Here is a 20,642-nt window from a genome sequence, read left to right as displayed (position 1 = left end):
AGTTAATATTTGTAACTTATAACTTATGACTTATAAGTTAATAAGTTGTTTTTGAGAAGGAATCCCAAACACCCCCTATATGTATGAGAAATTTAAAAAACGACATCTTTTACTAGCCGTTGTGGCCAATGGCCATATTTTAACATCCAATTAACAAATACCACGTCGACAAATAAATGTTATTAACGTCGGTGAAAATGTTCAAGCCCATTCAACAACGCCGTGGAAAACGCCGATGATGGTGTGGTGTGTGTGGTGTGGAAAGCAACGTTTTCAGACCCATACCGCCGGACCGGTCAGGCCGGGAGCCGGAAGCTTTGCCGGGCCGACTCACTTGTTCAGGCCGTTTGTGCATCAGACCGGTAGTCCGACTGGTGATCGGCGGTTCACCCGGAGATCCAGTGAGAGGGGTCAGGCCGGTGTGAGTTTGTTGAGCTCACCGGAGTTCTGTTGAGCTTGCCGGAGTTCTGTTGAGGTTGTTACTTGCCATGTCTAAGTTAAACTTGTTGGATTCTACATGAAGATAGTCAAATGCTTGAAATTGAATCTAAGCTTGATAATGAAAAACTTAATAAATAACATGTGAATATGTGATAGAAGGAGTAGAGATGATGTCTGATTGTAATGGACAAGGTAAATTTTCAAAGAAAAAAGTAGAATCCAAAATGAATCTGATGGATAACATAGGAAATGAAAAAACTAGTAGAAAAGTCTTTTGAATACATGGACACGAACCATCATTTCTAAGACATCTTTTTTTTCAAAAACTAACTTCTTAAATGTTATATATGTTAATAAAAATTGACAAATTAATTTAAAAAGTCACCCGGTTCGTAAATCCGGTTCAACCGGTCTGAACTTTGACCCCGTAAGGCGACCGGGTCGACCTCCGGTCTGGTCCGGTCCTGAAAACATTGGTGGAAAGGCATAAACGCCACATATCCACGCCCACTCTGTGTGATCTAAGTGATGGCCAGTGATGGCCTAAGATATGGGTGATATAAAAGTAAAATTAAGTTAAATACTAAAATTAATAATAATAATAATAATAATAATAATAATATACACTTATATTAAAGGACATATGAGCATTGCATCACAATGTTACGTGGCAATCGGATAGGCCGTCCAACAATGCATGTCTTATGTCATTATTGCACATTAATAATTAATTTAAAATCTTTTAAAATACATTTAAAATACAAAAATCTAATTTTACCCTCTTCATTTGAATTTCAAATTTCAAATTAGATAATGGGCTCTAAATTCAAAATTCTAACTCGAGATTCAAAATTCAAACCATACTTTCTGATACATGTATAACACTGTGGCTCCACATTCTAATTTCAAACCATACTTTCAATCCATCTCTCTCACAAATCTCTCAAATCTAGAGCACCTCCCAACTCATTGTTCTCCTCATACGTCGATTAAACCCTAAATCATCTCCAAATATCATCACAATTCACACAAGATGCCGATTAAACCCTAAATCGAATACTTATGATTATGTATGTGTAATCATTTTCAGGGCTATGGGATGACGGAAGCAGATCCTGTGCTTGCAATGTGTTTAGAGTTCAAATCTGGTTGGAAGATAACTTTTTTCGTTGTAGATGAACAATTTTTGGGTGCAGAGGCACTGTTTATGAAGGTATGGAATACAAGCTTGCTCTTATATTTCTAAATGATTGTTAGTTCAATCCTTTTGAGGTGATATTTGATACTGATTACTTTCATCTTAATGTCAATATTCATGGAAATAACTGTATAGTTATTCTTGAGGTAATTCTTTTTTGTAAAGGTATGTTGACTGATGTCCTTACTGTAATGAACAAATCTGGCATATTGAAGATTTGAGCACAAGAAAAGTTCCATCAGAATAAGAATGATTGTCCCTGTTGTGCTTAGTATCTTACTACCAATCAGATTTTTCTTAATTTCTTGCTTAATAAGGTAAAGTTTTGCCCATATGATTGGAATTTGTTGTTGATCATTGCTTTAAATTGATTACCCTGGCACAAGTTTTTGATTATGGTTAGTTATTGTTACATTAATTTAAAGATTTATGTGGAAAATTTGTTATATGTGGTTGTTTAATTTGTAAGTTTGTAGCGATCGATCTGAGTGTTAATGTAAAACATGTAGAATATAGTGATTTGGTTTGTGGGTATGATCATTTTTATGATGTGGGATGGCTTCAATTTTTTTGTTTGTATGGTAATCATTTCTTGAATTGGGAAAAAAATTAAACACTGTTTATTATGACTACCATGTCTAAGATGGAGCAAGAAGAAGCCAACTCGAATCTTTAGATCATGCATGAATTTTTGCATTGCTTAAGAAGGCAAAAGGTTGAAGAACTAAATGAGGTGTTTCCCGTTTATTAAGTGTTGTATAATATTCTAATGATTGTCTCATTATGTGATGCTTATAATATTCGAATGATTGCAAATACAAAACGATCTGCAGTACATTAAGGAAGATATAAACGCAGTAGAACGACATAGAATAGAATTGCATAGAGCTAGAGAAAGATGTTCCGTAAAACTAAGGATGATAAACTAAGGATGATCGGTGATGATTATAATGTAAAAACATCATTAATGGATAAACACGGTGTGCTAAACATCCCCGAAGTACATGAAAGAAAAGATGCGTGCAGCGGGTCAGATTCGCAAGTAGGCATCTCTGTAGCGAGAAAAAGGCGGGTCCACTCACAAGTTAGCACACTTTCAAAAGTCGGTTTCCACGTAGGATCTGAAAGGGTTTTCATACGGACCTTTTAATATTATTGTTCTATGATTGCAATAGTTCAACGACTTGCAAGAATGTTACCAGCAAAAGCGGAGACATTGGGCAAAACAAGTACAAAAACAGGAAGAAAGAGATGGTAGTTTTGTAAAACGAGAAGGTTATCATGCAGGACTAAAAGATTTTCAGTTTCTACTTTCTTCATTTACAAAAACAGGAAGAAAGAGATGGTAGTTTTGATAGAAGATGATGAGCCTTTTGCTACTACTGGAGTTTCAAGGCGCATTAAAGTTTTTGAGTTTGCCTCTATAAGTATTACATTCTATGTGTTCTTATGAATTTTTATTTTCGTTCGAACATTTTTTATTTATTTTATTTATCTTACATTTCCAGGTGGTGAATGAACAAGCAGATGTTCAGTGTCCTATGGTCGAAATGTCAACCCAGTCAAAACTGAGTTGTTTGAGCTGGAACAAATACACGAAAAGTCATATTGCCAGTAGTGATGTAGTGATTACGAGGGTATTGTCACGGTTTGGGATGTAACCACTCGCCAGGTAGGATGTTACCATCAGTTCTTTTTTTGGTTTCTTATTTATAACGTGAGCCTTAATTACAACTCTTGATATCAGAGCGTAAGGGAGTATGAGGAGCACGAGAAACGAGCATGGAGTCTTGATTTTTCTCATACTGATCCTATAATGTTGGTTTCTGGAAGTGACGATTGCATGGTATTTGACCCATTTACTTATTCATCGGTCTATTTGGGTCATGTTTGTTTTATCTATAACAGGTAAAATAAAATAAAAGGTAAAAAGAAATTGGCTTAAAAGGAAGTAAGGATCTTAGGTTAAATAGGCTGAAAGTCACCGATGTGCATCTTTAATGCATAATATTTTGTTAATCTTTTTTTTTCTCAAATAACTTTTACAATTATAGAAGTAATATCTATTTTTATATCATATTTAACACTTATTATGTATCTAACAGGTGAAAAATACGGTGTACAAGACAAGAAGCTAGTGTCCTTAACATTGACATGAAAGCAAATATTTGCTTTGTGAAATATAATCCCAGATCTAATAGGTTTTACCAAACAGGAAAGTGTCCTTAAAATATGGAGGATGCCTAATGAGATTTTACTTCAAATTTATACAATTTTTCTAACTTAGGTTTTGTGGTCAAAGGTGTATTAGTTTCTTTTACCCCTTGGTTGTTAATATCGAGTATAGACTAATAGGTTGTTACAATTTTTCTAATTTATGTTTCGTTGGAAGAGAGCTATTTAAGTTCACAGCGCAACACATCAGTGAGGATGAGGTTCTACTATCATGAACATAGCAATCTGTATTGTTAAAAAATAAGTAATTATAATCGGCTTCATTTATGCATTTCTGAGTCACGCAACGTTGATCTTGATAAGGTATTTTGATCAACCCTTTTGATCTATTTCCTTTTACAATAGTAAATAATATTAAATTGTTTTACAGGTGCAATTGTTGCTTGAAGAGATTCTTTGGGACAAGAAACATGACATGATTGCGTACCGTTGCAAGGGAGAAATGTCATTGTTGTTAAAGATAAGTTGTCTAGAAACAAGGAATACAAGTCCAAAATTTAAAAGAAAAGGTTGTCAGCAGTTCAATATTCAATATACACTGATGGTACAAAATAACTTTGAATTTTTTTATGTCTAATAGTAATTAAGTTTTTAGGAATGAAATATTTAGAACTCAAAAGTGTGAAGAACCTGTTAAGATTTGAAAAACGTGACATGTGAGATTGGGCTTTTTATGATTTGTTTTTGGTATAAACCGTAAACAAAACCGTTCTCTACGATTTGAAGGTTTTGGTATAAACTGTAAACAAAACCATTCTGTACGATTTGAAGGTTTTGAAATACGACCAATCAAAAGTTAAGAAAAAAAAACCGATCGTGAAATGCAATCGATGACGGGTTTATAATAATTAGAATGTTATTACAAAGCTTTTGAACTATATTTTCTTTTTGATGAGCCAAACCATGGATAGATGCCCGAGATATCCAAAAGAACAAATGAGGCAATCTATTTTGAAGCAAGGGTCGATCTTCACCATGCAGGTCTATTTTATTTTGCAATTATGTCTTGATTAATGATATTATGGTACAGAAAATGGTTAATTTCTTAAGGGGTTGAATAAGCTTATGATTGTTTGTAACACCCCGAAAATATAAAACTTTATAATTTTAATTATAAAGTTTAAATAAACAAGAATATTATTTAATTAGGAAATTAAAACCTAGTTAATTATAAGTCTAGAAATAACTTGGAATAGGGTTAATATAACCAAACTATATATTGAACAAAAGTGGAGGGGCCTAAGTTGTAAAGATTGAAATTACATTATTATTTTTAATAAAAACAAAATCAAACACCCCATTTTGGGGATGTCTGGTCGTACAGAAGAAGCCAGGGGCGATTTTCCCACTCTCAAAACCCTAAACATCACTAAACTCTCAAATTGAAAGCTCAATCCAAGCTGAAATCGAAATTAAAGCATAGATTACTGATCCTCATCGCAAGAGGATTACAAGGTATGTAAAAATTTGGTGTTAATTCTCTGTTTGAAATTCTCATGAAATTGGGAAATCTGAAAATTGATGTTGCATGTTTGCTATTTGAGTAGAATAGGGTTGATATAATGTCTAGGAGTAAAACCTAGACAATAACATGCGAAATCATGGCTAATTCCTGAAAATCTCATGAACACATTTGAAGGTGATTCATGGGTTTTGTGGGAAACTAGTAAACACTAGGGTTTAGAATGATTATTCTAGTGTAATACAGGTCATAGAAAGTGATTGTTGATATGATGATGTTAAAATATGTGTATATAGTCTAACTAAAGTTAATTAGGGTGATAAACTCAAGTCTTGAGCTTGGTTTAGATCATGTAGAAATCTGACCCGCTAGGTGTTTGATAAAACGCCTAAATGAGGGTTAAAATGTTAAAAGTTGAGAAAAAACGCAGATTTAATCATTGTAGAGAATTATGCGTTAAAGCTTGTGAAAGAGTTCTAAACTTATTGTGAATTGAACTCTTTAGGAAAAGAATCCGGAACGTCAAGCGGAAAAGCCGGAGGTGATACACGCTTGAAAGGTGTGCTTTAAAGGTACGTAACTTCGGTTTCATTACATTGTGCATAAACAATAGTCTTAGAAAAAGTTAATGAGAATGTAGTGTCAATTGCGAGTTGGTATGTCATAGAAGTGACGAAGTTCACTCGACAAACAAACGGGTCAAAATAGTTAATTAGAATTGTTGGTTGATAATGTTATTTAGTTATGCAAGTATGTAACTTGACCCGTTACATTGAACGAATTGTTGTTAAATTATGCGTAGTCGCATTTTAGAATAGAAATTGTGTTGATTGTAGTGACCATAATTGTTACTTGAATTAATAGAGTTAAATTGGTAAGGAACTGTTTGGTAGTCATCACATTGGAGGATTTTCCACAAGATGAGCCAATAGGTCGAATAAAGGTGTAAAGTGTAGCATTGATGTCTAATTAGTTGGCAAAGACAACGTCAATCACAAGATCATTAAACCATGGATTTGGTAAGGAAATGCGAGTGATGCTAAGCCCCGGATGTTGGGTGAAAACGCCTCAAGGTTGCTATTGTATGATAGTAAAGTGGTGTAAATATAGTGGGTCGAATATGTAATTAGAGATTTTAGTGGCTAAGTCCGTAAACCAAATTTTCGGGATAATAATTATGGTAGACACGTTGGTGACGTGATTGTCGTGGTACACGCAAATTTAATCCAAATACAACTAATTAGCTAGTGGTAAGTGGGTATCGAACACAGGGAGTTTGTGGAATGTATGTTATCTAAGTGTATATCTAACTTGACTAAATTAATCTAATTGCAAATAAAATAAATTCAAAAGTGGGTTTGATTGGTTGATTTTTAAAACTAAGACTACTATTCTAATTGCAAAATGGAAGTGTTTTGGTTGTAAACAAATTAGAGACGAGTGACCATCTTTCGTTTCCGGTTTGCTTCAACATTTGTGCTATCATTCACTAGAAAGAACTACATAGACATAGTTCATGTGCAATTACTTGTTGTGATAAAAGGGAACTAAGTACTCAGATTCCTAGAACGTGAGGTTGTTACCCGATGACCAATTGACCCTTACCCGATCCTAGTTCTAACCATGATATCTCGATTGCCAACGGCACCAAGAACGTATGGTTTCAAAATAGAATAATCATAAGCATCAACAATTTACAAGCAAATAAGAACACACCATGATAAATAAAACATAAATTCAATTTACCATTCTAGAAATATGAAATCAAGCACAATTGTCTCTACAAACTTTCAACTAAAGATGACCATAAAGAGTTTAGACATTCATGGCTAGAACCACCATCCTCCACCAAGTCTCAAAAACATCCTCCCAAAATCGTTCACAATCCAGGTGGTTGGTAACCGAATAAAAAAAAACTCTCATGAGATATCTTAAAACTCCATAAAAAGGCCATTAAATTCAATAAGTTACATATGCTCTCCACTATGTTCACGTGAACTTTTAATGATGATGATGTGTGATTTGATGTTGGTTGTTGACTTGAATCCCACACCAAACCCTATGCTGATGCCAATATGTGAATGATGATATCAATTAATGATGATGTCAATCCATTGAAAAGCCCCCTCAAAAGCTGCTCCTCATTCACGTGCCATATGTTGTGATGATGATTTAATTATTTGTTATCTTGACTCCAATCACATGATCTTCCTTCCCAAAGTCCATTTTAATTAAATCAAACATGCGCTGCCATATGTTTCTAACCAACCGTAGCCTACGGTTATTACCGTAGGTTACGGTTTGCGTATTCTGTTTCCTTTGTGTCTTGTAAATTAATAACATGTCTTTTTGAAACAAAAGCTCCCACTCTCCATGTCAAAGAGGACAATGAGTGATTCCTTGGTCTGCGTGCAAGATGTTTACACCAACAGCCGCCTCCAATTCGTCTCACAAGCAGCGTATGTTTGCTCCTTTTGTCTCTTCTGTTGATGAATTAATGGCCTCCCACTTGTGATGTTGGCTGCATGTTAATATAAATAGGATATGCAAGACTTTTGTGTGTCCCCAAATCCATGTGTTGCTTGCCTACTCAATTCACATGCGCCACCAAATATTGATGATGATCTGATGAGTTATTATTACTTTGAACACTTAGCCAATCATCTCCACTTTGCCACCCCAATACTCATGTATTTGACTTAAGATGTCGGCCCACTTTCACATGTGATGTATGTGATGGATCTTAATGTTGGCGGCCCACTCCAAAGTCTCCATGCGTCCACAAGCCCACATGTGTCGTCTAGTCCAAAAACCAACATATGGCACCGTAACCTACGGTGCCAGCCGTAGGCTACGGCACCCTATTGAAACCTTACGCCGCTGATACACTGAGCTACGGTGGAACTTGTGTAGATTTTTGGAGCTGTAACCTACGGTGCCAGCCGTAGGCTACGGCGGCGGCTAGCATTTTCTCCCTTGTTTCTTTTATTTGATCTCTCAAAGTCCAAACTTGTTTCCACTTCTTGCAACTTCCATTTAATCATCATAAAGCATATTTTATGCACTTAAGTACCTGCAAAACCAAACAACTCGTAGTTACTAAGTTCAAGCAAATAACCAAGTAAATCATGGAATTTTATTCTTTTTAAACCATTTAAAGGTTGTCCTACGGACCACCCGTCACATCCCCACACTTACCCGTTGCTTGTCCCAAGCAACCCATTCGAAAATTATTTCAACACCACAAGCGATCAACGTGCAAATCAAGCTAAAATGTATCGTCCTTTTACTAACCTTCAATCATACCACAAGACACACCCCTCACAAAACTATCGGGTGACAAGAAATATTAGCACATAATGCTAAACCACACAATGCGTGTGTGTGTTTGTGCAACAATAAGCTTGTATAAAAATCAAGTCTCCTCCTATTGAGTATTTAGCATGCTTATGAATCAAAAGGACTTACGGGTTGTAACGGGGCTAGGTGCAAAGGTAGGAAAATGGTGGAATATATATGCGAGAGCTAATTGATTTGACCCGGTTTTTATTTCTACCGCTAAACAAAGCAACCATCAAATATATACACAACTTCTTCAACATTCTCAACTACTATTGCAACCAATAACTTCTTTTTGTATTTTTCTCTTTTTTTTTCTTTTCTTTCCTTTTTTTCTTTTTTTTAATTTTTTTTTTCATTTTTTTTCATAACACATCAAACTCAACAATATATACAAGAACATCAATACTACATACTAAATCTCCTAAACTGAGTCATTTCAAAAGGTAAAATTTTGTAGGAAGTAGGTTTGGGTCACAACATGGTGTAAGGCTCAAACATGGCTTTCTAAGGACCAAACCCCCACCCCTCACAATATCAAGCTCATATATGTAAAGTATGAGGTCCAACCCACCAATCCCACACTCTCACACTTCTAGACAAGGCTTCCTAAAAGTCCCCTATCATTCTCAAAAGCATACTAACTCTAGGATTTAACAAGAATTCACACACAAGTTCTATTAACACACAACATACACCGCCACTCAAACAATGAAATATCAATAACAATCATGTGTGGCTCAAATCCTCACCAAGAAAAGACTAGAAATGGGTGTCGGTGTGTCAAGTGGAACCATATCAAGTTTTCAAATTTTTGACAATTTTTCGCTTGGATTTACAAAAATTTTAATTTTCTCAAAAATTTCCCCCATCCCCACACTTGGGATACATTGTCCCAATGTATGGTTTTGAGGAAAAGATCGCTTTAACCAAAAACGTCAACAATTGCTTATACTCTCAAACCCCAAATTTCTTTTTGTATTTTTATATTTTATTTATTTTTTATTCTAATTACTAGAAACACCACCAATCCTTCACAACCCACAAACTAAACACATCAAAACACCACCCAACCGCCCAACTAAAAACTTAAACATGAATATATACAAAGGTGCACAAGATGAGAACAAGACACGACCTGATTAGTAAATTAGCAGTGTTGGTAGTGATGAAGTTGCGGTAATCGGACCGGTTCAAAAACATCTCTTAGATTTGCCGATATCTCAACAGGGATGTTGCCAAACATCCCCACACTTGAATTATTGCATCCGCGAGGGTTGAAACGTAATAACCTGCCAAAACACAAACACAACACCAAAACAAAACCAAACAAAGCAAAACAAAACAAAACAAAACAAAACACAAATACAATACTCTACATCCTCGGGCTGCCTCCCGAGAGCGCTAAGTTTAAAGGTCTTCAGCCAGACCATACCTGATATTCGTTATGGTGGTCTTAATGCACACTTACCCGCAGCATTTCCAACAAATGCTCGGAAATTTACATCCCATCTCCATAGATTTGTCAGTATATTTGGCATGTTAAAGCTGCCCCTACGGGCTTTGCTAGTCCACTTCATGACATATACCTTAATGTCTGGTAGTTTCACCCTTCTCATCTTATTCCTCGAACCCTCTTCCCCACACTTGTTAATTTGAATCATTGATATGGGAAGAGGTTCGGTACACATATCCATCCCATCAGCCTGCTCTACCTCATAATCTGCACACATCATCTGATCTACAAGTGACTCTTCATCAGATAAAGAACTCATTGGTGTGGTATTATCCTCCACAACCTCCTCCTTCATGTGAGAATAATCTCTAATATCGTCAGGTAATGGTGAGAGGCGTTCTTCTATCTCTATCTTCAATTTTAAAGTATGACACTTAGAAACTAAGCAGCTGATTCGGTCTTCATCGGATAGGTTGGGTGTTGCTAAATATTGCTCGAGTTTGGACAAAGTTACTTCCAATACAGCAAGCTCTTTCTCCTCCTCAGTCTCATAAACATAAACACCCTCGGGCTCAGAATATTCTTCGGGATGATATTGTCGATATCCCTGATACAGTCTATAGATGCGCGCATCCATCATTTTTTTATTCCAATACTTTGGGTCTTCTGAATACACCGTGCACACATCATAATCAAAAGTGTGATCGCGACCGCAACAAAAACATAGACCATCCATCCTTATCTCATAATAAACTTCCTCGTCCCGATCGTATCCATATGAATAATAGTCATCCTCCATTTTTGATTCATAATCGTCAACGTACGATGGAGGTGGAAGCTGTGAAACATAAGACACCGGTTTTCCATGTGCCCTCCTGTAGTGAGCCTCGTGGCAACCAATACATGGATGTCATGGACCCCCGCACAATCTACACGTAAATAAGCTGAAATTTGTGTAATGCCCTGTCATCCTACACAACGCAACTCAACTACCAAGTGTAAATCATGAACATAAAAGAAATCTTTTTGGTTTTTTTTATTTTTTTTTTCAAACTAATACACAAGATAACACACGTTGCGCACTACTCCCCGGCAACGGCGCCAAAATTTGACGTGATTGTCGTGGTACACGTAAATTTAATCCAAATACAACTAATTAGCTAGTGGTAAGTGCGTATCGAACACCGGGAGTTTGTGGAATGTATGTTATCTAAGTGTATATCTAACTTGACTAAATTAATCTGATTGCAAATAAAATAAATTCAAAAGTGGGTTTGACTGGTTGATTTTTAAAACTAAGACTACTATTCTAATTGCAAAATGGAAGTGTTTTGGTTGTAAACAAATTAGAGACGAGTGACCATCTTTCGTTTTCGGTTTGCTTCAACATTTGTGCTATCATTCACTAGAAAGAACTACATAGACATAGTTCATGTGCAATTACTTGTTGTGATAAAAGGGAACTAAGTACTCAGATTCCTAGAACGTGAGGTTGTTACCCGATGACCAATTGACCCTTACCCGATCCTAGTTCTACCCATGATATCTCGATTGCCAACGACACCAAGAACGTATGGTTTCAAAATAGAATAATCATAAGCATCAACAATTTACAAGCAAATAAGAACACACCATGATAAATAAAACATAAATTCAATTTACCATTCTAGAAATATGAAATCAAGCACAATTGTCTCTACAAACTTTCAACTAAAGATGACCATAAAGAGTTTAGACATTCATGGCTAGAACCACCATCCTCCACCAAGTCTCAAAAACTTCCTCCCAAAATCGTTCACAATCCAGGTGGTTGGTAACCGAATAAAAAAAAACTCTCATGAGACATCTTAAAACTCCATAAAAAGGCCATTAAATTCGATAAGTTACATATGCTCTCCACTATCTTCACGTGAACTTTTAATGATGATGATGTGTGATTTGATGTTGGTTGTTGACTTGAATCCCACACCAAACCCTATGCTGATGCCAATATGTGAATGATGATATCAATTAATGATGATGTCAATCCATTGAAAAGCCCCCTCAAAAGCTGCTCCTCATTCACGTGCCATATGTTGTGATGATGATTTAATTATTTGTTATCTTGACTCCAATCACATGATCTTCCTTCCCAAAGTCCACTTTAATTAAATCAAACATGCGCTGCCATATGTTTCTAACCAACCGTAGCCTACGGTTATTACCGTAGGTTACGGTTTGCGTATTCTGTTTCCTTTGTGTCTTGTAAATTAATAACATGTCTTTTTGAAACAAAAGCTCCCACTCTCCACGTCAAAGATGACAATGAGTGATTCCTTGGTCTGCGTGCAAGATGTTTACACCAAAAGCCGCCTCCAATTCGTCTCATAAGCAGCGTATGTTTGCTCCTTTTGTCTCTTCTGTTGATGAATTAATGGCCTCCCACTTGTGATGTTGGCTGCATGTTAATATAAATAGGATATGCAAGACTTTTGTGTGTCCCTAAATCCATGTGTTGCTTGCCTACTCAATTCACATGCGCCACCAAATATTGATGATGATCTGATGAGTTATTATTACTTTGAACACTTAGCCAATCATCTCCACTTTGCCACCCCAATACTCATGTATTTGACTTAAGATGTCGGCCCACTTTCACATGTGATGTATGTGATGGATCTTTATGTTGGCGGCCCACTTCAAAGTCTCCATGCGTCCACAAGCCCACATGTGTCGTCCAGTCCAAAAACCAACATATGGCACCGTAACCTACGGTGCCAGCCGTAGGCTACGGCACCCTATTGAAACCTTACGCCGCTGATACACTGAGCTACGGTGGAACTTGTGTAGATTTTTGGAGCCGTAACCTACGGTGCCAGCCGTAGGCTACGGCGGCGGCTAGCATTTTCTCCCTTGTTTCTTTTATTTGATCTCTCAAAGTCCAAACTTGTTTCCACTTCCTGCAACTTCCATTTAATCATCATAAAAGCATATTTTATGCACTTAAGTACCTGCAAAGCCAAACAACTCGTAGTTACTAAGTTCAAGCAAATAACCAAGTAAATCATGGAATTTTATTCTTTTTAAACCATTTAAAGTTGTCCTACGGACCACCCGTCAGTTGGTAATTTAATTACGGTCGTGTAGGAAAAAGAATCACTAAAAACGGACTTACGGATTATGAGATATGGCAATTTTAAGTTGGAACTTGAATAAACATTGAGCTGGGAATGTGCAGCAACTGATCAAATAGCAGGCTGTGAAAACAAGGGCTAGGCGTCACGCGATGGCCCTTGGCGTCACGCGATGCCCCCTTCCGAGAAATTTTTTTTTTCTTGTTTGTTGACCCATGAAACTTATTTGTATCTATTCTAGTGTTATCAAAACTAACATATGATGTGGTTTTGACCTTAGGTGACTATGGTAAACTTACGGATGGTGACCAAGCAAATGTCCAAGAACCGAACACGACTTGTGAAGCTTCCGCTATGTTTTAACCTTTAATAGACTTTGTTTATGGGTTGTAAACAATGTGATAAACAACTTTTGAATGTTTTAACTTATTCGATAGTTGACTAAGCTTTTGATACTTTCGAACTTTACTTATGAAATCTATGTTATAATTAGATATTTTTATCTAAAATGGTGAATTATTTTTAAATTTAGTAAAATTAGACGGGTGTTACATTGTTGTTTTTATCATAAATGGACTAATGATTTGTGTGTTATGCATATTGTAAATGGTTCTTATTGATAAATTGTAAAACACTAATGACTACCTTATACTTGCCTGGATCTTCGGGTACGGGTCAGACTAGATAAATGATATTATAGTGTAGAAAAGGTTAGTTTCCTAACGGGTCAATTGGATAAAGTCTAAATGGTTCTTATTGATTTTTAAAGCACTAATGCATGGTTTAAATGGTCAAATGGATAAGGCTGCCATTTTAATGGTAGTTCCTATTGTAGATAACTTGGTGGAGTAGTTTGTCAAATGCAAGGCTACAACTTTTGGTGATGTTTTCCTCTTCTGGAAGATCATTAACAGGTGATTCATCTATACATTATAACTAAAGAAAATAATTTTGGCCACATGACAGCTCCTAAGGCTACTTTTTTTGTCAATATGTGTATATTATCTATAACTTGTAGGTGACAATGATAAGGAAGACTATTGATACTTTGAAATCCCAACACACTAGAAGGTAAGTATCCAACAGTTGATTACTTGATTATATTTTGTAGGAGATTTGATCTTATAAAAAGATAACTGATGTGTGTAAAATGCAACATATAAATTACATCAAATGAGGCATAAAACTAACCCTTTTTAAGTACTAATGTTGGAAAAAGTGTGCTTTTGTCTTCCTTTTGTATTTTCAGAGTTAAAAGAGCTTAAATGAACAAAAGAAGCAAAAATGCAGCCAAATCCAACATAAATACAAAGAAAAGGAAGAAACGTGGCATGCCCGACTCCTCGACAGCATCTCCCAAAGAAAAAACAAGAAGAAAGCTGAGCATGGGGCTGTGCCCAGCTGAGCATGGGGCTGTGCCTAGCTGAACACGGGGCTGTGTCCAGCGGACACGGGGCGTGTCCAGCTCAACACGGGGCCGTGCTCAGCGAACACGGGGCAGTGTCCAAAATGGTCAGCCCTGGCACAAAAGACAAAGTGGTAGAAGCTTCTATTGCCCACCACGGGGCCGTGCCCAGCGGACACGGGGGCGTGGTCAGAGTGCTGCAGGTGCATTTATTGTAATTGCGAATTACAATTAATGAAGAGAGAGAGTGTCAGACGGGCACGGGGCCGTGTCCAGCGGACACGGGGCCGTGCCCAGGCTTCTGTTCAGCCTATAAATAGGAGTGCTTGGCTTCATTTCAACTCATCCCTTGGCACACCACCTCTCTCACACCTCATCCACCACCCACCACCACCATAACACCATCATCCACCACCATCATCCATTGTCCATCGTAGAGTGTGTGAGTCGTCTCGGGATCCAAGATTGATCGTAAGAGTTCTTGACAATCAAGGCCATGTTTGCCTAAGTCTCTTACATCACTTGGTGAAGACAAGTGTTTAGTATAATACTTTTTATTTTTAATCTTTTGCACTTTTTATTTGGTTTTGTATTAATGACTTTAATAACTAGTTACTTATGTTGAAGGTGATCTTTCCTTATCGTTTGTTCGTGGTGTCTTGGCATTATTTTACTGTCTATATAAAATAAAAGATTTTCACCATTCATATCTCCACGGTCTATATGGAGGTATGTTGGCTACCTGGTCGGGGGTTAAGGAACGGTTTGGTAAGGGTCTTGCCCTTGTTCAGCGTTTAGAGGTCCTGCTTGGGACCTGGGTCAAATTTAGTAGGATCTCCTTCAATGCCCATAGGTATTGGATGGCGGGGATCCAAACTCTTTGACCCCCTCATAAGTTAACTACTATTAATACTATAACCCGGCTATTTAGGACTGTATCCCTGCTGACTCAGACTACTTAGCCGAGGGTAACGTCACCGCCAAAAGCGGGGCCTACCACAATTTGCATTAATAACTTAATTCATTATCTTTCAATAATCCGACCCTTTAGGATTGTATCCTTGCTGACTCAAACTACTGGGTTGAGGGTAACGTCGCCTTCAAAAGAGGGGCCTACTACAATAACTAAGATAATCTCTTAAATAAGTGCAAAAGTGCAAAAATAATCAAAGGTTATACTAATACACGTGTCGGATCCAAGTGATTCATCTTGTCTATCTGTTTTTATTTTATTTTATTTTTCAGCATTTAGTTAGTTTTTATTTTTCTTAGTTTAAAACATTTTTCTCACTTTTTGATTTGATTAGACGTTGAGGATAAACCGGTATTAAAAGCTCTTGTGTCCTTGGACGACCTCGGTATCTTACCAACACTATACTACGTCCACGATGGGTGCACTTGCCCATATGTGTGTTTAGTGTTAGTGAATATCGTGTTTTATAAATTTAAAACTTGGCTAAAAGTGTAAAAAGGGGCTTAAAAATATACATCTAAAATATATACACACCGACACACATCAATAACTGATCCTTCATTTGGTTTAACAATAACAGGCTTATTTTTTAGTTAAAAAAATGAGCCCATTTTACTATATCAGATTATCTGGTTAATAAAATTGAATCAACTTTTTTAATCCATCAGCTGGAAGTTTGGTAAACCGAATTGGACCAGTTTTTCATAACTGATTAACTTAAATATTTAACCGAAACTTAACTAAGCCATGCCCATCTCAATATACTATAGAAAGATCATATAAAAGGTGGAAATAGTTTTAACATTATATATATACACACACATATATACACATGTATATATATATACATTTATATATATATATACATGATAACATACTTTATTTAATTTCTTGTGTTAGGTTCCAAACTTTGACATTATGACCAATACCGTAGCCATGTACACATATACAGTTAGATACATGGGAAGAAGCTTGAAGTTATCATTTACAACCAGTATTACTTGCGGACAAAGTAAACATCGTGTTTGAGCTTCGACATATTCATGTGGTAACTAATTTGTTTATCTTCACTTCTATTCTTGGTCAGCTATTTGAATTTTTTAAACCGCCAATCATAGTTATTAAAGGCGCATGGGCCTTGCTTGGGGCCTAGGCTCAAGGCACAAAAAAGCGAGGGCCCGAGGAAAAAAAGCGCAAAATGAAAAAAATAAAAATATATTTATGTTTTTTACAGGCTAAAAATATATTATGTATTGAAAAATAATAATATTCTTCAAATACAATAAATAAAAGCTACTATATGACATTTAATATCATCTATTTAGTACCAACAATTCTAAAACATTACTATATTGGTATAGAAAAGTAGTTTCCCTTAGATAAAAGTAGAAATCTGGTTAGAATCTTGCTGGAAATTAGAAATTTTGACTGAAAATTATCCGGAATCTAGGAATCTTGCTAGCAACCTCTATTGCAGCTATGTCAGGCATTCATTTGACTATATGACTCCGAGATCTTATTTTGTACCCCCTACCCCCACCTTACTGTTGGTGGTGTGGCAAGTTAAAACCTGAAACAAGTAAAAATTGCAACTAAAGGATACTATACTTAGGCTTTTTTAGGTATATTCATAATGTTTAGTACAAGCTGCAACTTTAATTTTTTATATGTGGAGTGTCACACCCCAACCGATGGCGGAATCATCGGGGCATGGCACTGAGCGAAACAGATTGCCCAGAAGTTTCCAGAACAATTATCATTACTATTCAATTTAAATAATACATCCCATACCGTATCTCAAACAGCAAATAAATTATTACAGACAAAACCCAGGCAAATATTCTGTTCCGACAACTCATATTTAAATAGATAGCAATTGTTTATCTGCTTCTAGAGACCCTTAATTTGACTACTACAGACAACTATCTGTTGGGCTCTAGAGCTTTATTCTAGCCTCGCTTTCTGATGAAACAATGGTTAACCGGGCAGGGTTAACACACTGGTCTCGTCAAGAAGGGTTAATCCCTTCCTCTCGAGGATCGCTGGCTGGATCACCGGTGGTTGATCTCCTGCACAAGGAAACAAGCCGTGACTCGTAACAAGGAGGATGGGGTGGGGGGTGCTCCTTGTTACCACTCTCCGGCGTGAGAATCAGTAGTTTGCTTGGGAAGCAAAGTAAGATAGTAGTAGTCGTGAGAGAGTTGTGAGAAGATACCTCAAACCTGGTTTGGGGTTGGTATTTATAGCCGAGGAGTGAAGGAGGCTGATGATGGATGGACTGACGACGTGCTGCACCCTTTCAGGTGTGTCAGGCTCGTCGGTTATGGAGGTTACGCCACGTCAGTCCATTGCTTACGTAGCTCTGACAGGTAACTGCCATTGGTGCCACTTGCACTGTGGTGTCAGTACCACTTGCTTGAGTACATAGGATGCGGTGCAAGCCGCATCGCTACGTGCGGTAACATCTGAAGTTACCGCGTCTCCTACTTGTGATCAAGGAATACGCGAGATGCGGTGCTAGCCGCATCGTCGTCTTGCCTGCATCCCTTGTCGTGACGAAAATGTCCGTATGGTGCGGTGTCAGCCGTACCGCTACGTTCATCTTCTTCTATGCCTAAGGTAAGGCTTTCCTGTATTGATAGAAGTGTTCACTGGATGCGGTGCGATGCCGCATCGCTGTGAATACTTCCGTTTTCATACACCAGATGTGATGCTATATCGCATCACTCTACCGTTCTCATGTTCCATGTAAGTCCTTCTTTGTTACAAGATAGATTGGATCAACCCTTGTGTCGACGCGTTCCCGCATGGGCACAAGTAGGTTGTTAGTTAGTGGGGGTTTTGATAAGGGTAATGGTCACTCGCAGTCCATGCTGACGCGAGATCTGGGACCATACCCCTTCAAGTCCCCCCAGTCTAGTGTTGCTGCCACATACAAGGTGTATGTGGGAGGAGTACTGGACTATGGTGTTTGGAAGGTAGTTTGGAGTCTGGAGAAGATCCTAGACCATGTGTGGTCTTTTCTGTATGTAAATGAAGCTGGAGGTCCGGAAGGGTCATCTGACGCCTCTTCCGTATCGGTGAAGGAATCTCGTCTGATGCGAGATTCTCAGCCGATTTATGTCACCAGGTGGCCTGCCACCTGTTGTTGTGCCGAAGGTCTCTTGGAGACCTTGTTAGTAATGCTGCACAAACTTCGAACCAACCTCTGAGATGGTGGTTCGAAGGTATGTGGAGGTTTCCCATCCTTTAAAGGTGGTCTTTTCTTCATACCAATTGTTGAATTGGTGCATGAAGAAGAAAAGAAACTTTTGGACCAATCTTTGAGACTGGGATCAAAAGTTGTTGATGCTTGCTAGTGCTTTGCTCAAGCTCTATGTTCAGCATCGAGTTATGAGACGACGATCCCTTTTTTGTTGGGTTTTCGTGTTTATCGTCATAGCTCTCTAGTAACCCCACGTTCTTTGCGGTTACCTCGTTGCGTCATTGTTGGCCATGGTTGGTCGAACAATGTATATTCGTACTATGGGTAAATAAACATGGTCATAGGCAAGGGTATGCCCACCATTGTTTATTCTATGCGGCCCATAGTCGGGCTAACAAAGTCATAAGCAGACTTGTTACCGCTGTTCGGACGCTTGTTGTTCGACGAGGGTTTATTTAGAGCGCTGTTCTGCGTTCGTTTTGGAGCCACTTACCTTCCCGCTCCAATACCGAGTTTGCTTTGCAGTAGCATTGTTCGGTGATGTGGAGTGAGCTTGGCTCTTCCGTAGCAACCACTCTGCGGAAGCTATGGTTATGTTCGTAGCTCCTCGTGAGTGTCTGTGGTTTTGCATTACCACATTTGCTCAAAGCGGGTGTGGCTCGGATGTAGCTCTTGAAGGTTCAGGAGACAGGGTTGCTGATGTGCGTTCGCGTGCATTGCCTTCCTTCCTTTTGTTAAAGAAGGTGTTCATGTACCCTCTGCGGTTGTGAACCGGACAGGAGGGATTTGAAGCTTGAAGAGAATGAAGGCAATGCGGTTCCCCTGTGTCTGAGATGCGGTTCAGTCCAACGGCCAGCGCTGGTTCTGAGCATCTGATACACCTGAACGGGCTCGTGTGTGGCATGTCCGCATATTCCACGTGTGCTCGTGGGTAGTGCGGATAGGTATTATACCCCCTTATAGTGTAGAGATATATGTTTTTACCTATTTTTAGGGGTATGTTAAAAAACGACATGCGGTATGGGTTATGGTGCGGTATACCAGAGAAACCGCATGCCGCTTATAATTGGATAATGTAGTCGCTTTTTGTTGCATACGTGGCTGGACGCACGTGTGAGTTGGTGGAAGTTGGTGAGATCTTCCTGGCATGTGCTGAAATGAAAGGACGTTTGCACTGCCCGAGGCATTAAATGCACTGTAGCGAAGAGTGTGAACGTCTCTTGTGTCAGGCGCGTGGGCGGCCACGCGTGCGTGATAACCGTCAGCGGAAACGGCGCTCGACACGTGGTGTCATATGATTCGCTCTTTTTGAACGTGATCATTTGTTTTCTCCCTCCGCATTAATTGCGATGGGTATATAAGGGGAAACCGTTCGTGGTTTCCCCTCACTTGTTTGAAATTTCAAAAATTTGCCGGTGAGAGAAAACCTGTTCTTTGTCTTCTCCGACGAAATTCCTTGAAGTTCCAGTGAGGGTTTTGGTTTTTCGACTCACGTTCCTCCATATTTTTGATATTTTCTGATGGCTGAACCGTCTAATCCACACAATGTGGAGGGTGAAAACCCTGAACAGCCGGTAGTATCGGCTGATGAAGACGAAGATGATGACGTTGACGTTCCCGGTGGTGGGTTACCGGTGTTGAAGTGGTCAAAGGGTGGTTTTAAAACCCTGATGGCCACTGTGCAGATGGCCAAAGACTGGAATGCTACTTATCCACAGGTGGGGGACACCGGTGCCGATGCTCCGGCCGGTTATATAACCTTGTGGGCGGATTTTTTCAACGACGGCAACCTTAGGTTGCCGGTGACGGTGTTTG

At 38.2% G+C, this 20,642-nt stretch overlaps 1 pseudogene; it reads left to right on the top strand.

The window, feature by feature from the left end:
* The first annotated feature begins 624 nt into the window (after window positions 1-624).
* LOC110943277 lies at window positions 625-3,868 on the top strand (annotated as a pseudogene).
* Window positions 3,869-20,642: the final 16,774 nt, after the last annotated feature.

The sequence above is a fragment of the Helianthus annuus genome, chromosome 5 (assembly GCF_002127325.2).
Source record: "Helianthus annuus cultivar XRQ/B chromosome 5, HanXRQr2.0-SUNRISE, whole genome shotgun sequence".
NCBI classification, from domain to species: Eukaryota; Viridiplantae; Streptophyta; class Magnoliopsida; order Asterales; family Asteraceae; genus Helianthus; species Helianthus annuus.
The sequence above is the reverse complement of the archived record's forward strand: the minus strand, read 5'-3'. Positions and strand labels throughout refer to the sequence as shown.